Here is a 2,587-nt window from a genome sequence, read left to right as displayed (position 1 = left end):
TTTGCAATATTGGTTTGCTTTTGTTTTGAATCTTTTCTTTCATTCCTCTGTTGAGTGTATTAGGACTTAATTTCATTGTAACTTAGGTTTTGTGGTCACCTAATCTATTTCTTTGATTATTATTCCCGATTTCCTAGTTACATTTCTTGGTGATCCCGACATTGACTGACTAATTCTCTACCTTTTGAGTGTTCTTGAGGTGTTTGCATGTTAAATTTGCAGAAAAGGGACCTTTTTGGGTTAATCTAGGACTTTTGCGCTTGTGTAGAGGACTTATGTGCCTGTATAGAAGTCATGTTATGCACCTGTGTCATCTACACTTGCATCTGTATTGCACAGATCTACACCTATGTTGGGCAGATCTGTGTCTGTGCATAATTTTGAGCAACTTTGTAATTAGGGCTAAGTTTTGTGTTCTCTTTTAGTTTTGAAGCTTGCAGGGATAAAAATAGGGTTGATTAATAAAAAAAAAGAGCTTAAAATAAATTCTTCTAGCATTAATTAGGTCTTGGATTAATGAACAACAAACTTCACATTTGATTTTTCATGTAATTGGTTTAAAACGAACAATTGAACTTTCAATAGAGGATCTAAAATTGAACAACTTGTTAATTTTGCTACAAATTGCTTCCAATCAGTCTAATTAAGGTTGAATTAACTCACCTAAAATCTAATTAGGAGGTAAATTAACAACAAATTCTCACAATGGGATTGTTAGGGTTTAGATTTCCTAAGGTTCACATTTCACTTCTGTAAGCTACAAACCTCTACATTTTCTGATTTAGGAGATGCATTGTCTTCTTTGGGTATAAATTCATCATGGATTCTTGAAATTGGATCAATATATTGCAATCATAGTGAATTTTGAAGTCAGTTAGGCTAAATTTCATCATAATTAGGGTTTTTTCATGCTTATTATAGCTTTAATTTTGCAAATTTTTTCCTCTATTTGGTTGATTCTCTCTATTGGGTAGATCCCATGCACTTCTCTGGTGTCCAAAAAATGCCTAAATTCTCTAGTGTTCACAAACTAATCATCACTCATAAACTGCTCATAGACATTTAATCTCATATCCTCACTGAGATCACCCTGAAGCTTAAATGCATCAAGGGCCCACTCCTTAGGAGGATCCTGAATGGTGACACCTAGCCTTGTGTCAAACCTATGAGGGGGTAAAGTCTCATTTCCTTGAAACTCAAAACCCTCATAAGATTGAAATGGAATATCTCTCCCCAGGGATAATATATGCAGAGAGGTCACAACTCTTGGGCTTTTTGGTACTTGAGAAAGAGGGCTACCTTAGGATGATAAAACCATATGGTTTTTCATAGAAGCCTCTACAAGTAATTTCCATGAAGGAGAGGTGTCAGAATACATAAGGACAATAGTAGAGGTTAGAGAGGGATCATCATAACTTGGTGGATGGGAAGCAGGACCAATAGGAGAACCAATTGACTGAGGAGACTCTGGCTTTTCCTCCTCTACTCTTTAACCTATGGCACAACCTCCAATTGAGGTCTCTCATGAGGGAGAGGGATATTGTCAACATCTAGATAAGCAACAAAGATATCCCTCATCCTTGCTTATGGGATTAGCAACATTTTTTATGAAGGAGAATAAGTGTTATCCTCCCTTTTCTTCTTGTGTTCCTCATATTGGATCTTATAGCATCTCTCTTTTCTTTTTAGCACATCATTATAGTCTTGCATTTCTAATGAGATACTCCTCATTAAACCATTCATTTTCTAGTATCTTTTCTTTCCCAAGCTTCTTGACAAACCATTTAGAGTCATAGAATCTATACTTAACTCGGGGTAGCCTATACTTATTCAATATTGGATCCAGGATCTCATATGCCTTCCTATTCAATAAATGATCTACATTCCAATGAGAAATTGTGATGGGATCACTGATCCTTTCTTATGAGATCCTCCAACAAAAGACTTGTCAGCTTCAATTAATTGATGCATAGTTTCTATCATGGCAATCCTATCTTGACTAGTATTAGGTAGCTTTCAAGGAGTGACAGGGCCACCAAATACCCTAATGACTTTATTTTCTTTTAAATAGAACCATGACCCCCAATTATGACAAATATCCAACTCAGGCTTAAGGTCCTTGGGTCTCAAAAACTCTTTGGCTCTTTGGCTCTCTGGCTTAGACCCTACCTAACCCCCTTTTGCAAAATATTCAAGAGTTTTCTAACAAAAAGATTTTCAAAAATTAAGTAATTAGACTCATTCATATGAGAGTCCTAGATGTAATTTCATTCTTGGACTTGGAGTTTCTCCCCCTTAACCATAGTTGTGATTTCTAGGTTTGAATGCCAAACCTTGAGGCCCTTGTACATAAATATATGCATTAACAAAGAATAATACATGAAGATTGATGACTTTCTAATTTTGAAATAACAGAGGGTATTGTGAAGACCTTCAACCATCAATGAAGCAAAATCAAAAGGCCTGTTAATATCCTTGCCTCGAATATCCATGCATATTACCAACATCCAATTAGGAGTCAATTCCCTTTCAACCACAACACATACCTGGCATAGAGTATGATAGGTATATGTGAAGTAACCAACAA

Source organism: Cryptomeria japonica, chromosome 4 (genome assembly GCF_030272615.1).
Source record: "Cryptomeria japonica chromosome 4, Sugi_1.0, whole genome shotgun sequence".
NCBI classification, from domain to species: domain Eukaryota; kingdom Viridiplantae; phylum Streptophyta; class Pinopsida; order Cupressales; family Cupressaceae; genus Cryptomeria; species Cryptomeria japonica.
This window is presented reverse-complemented; position numbering follows the sequence as displayed.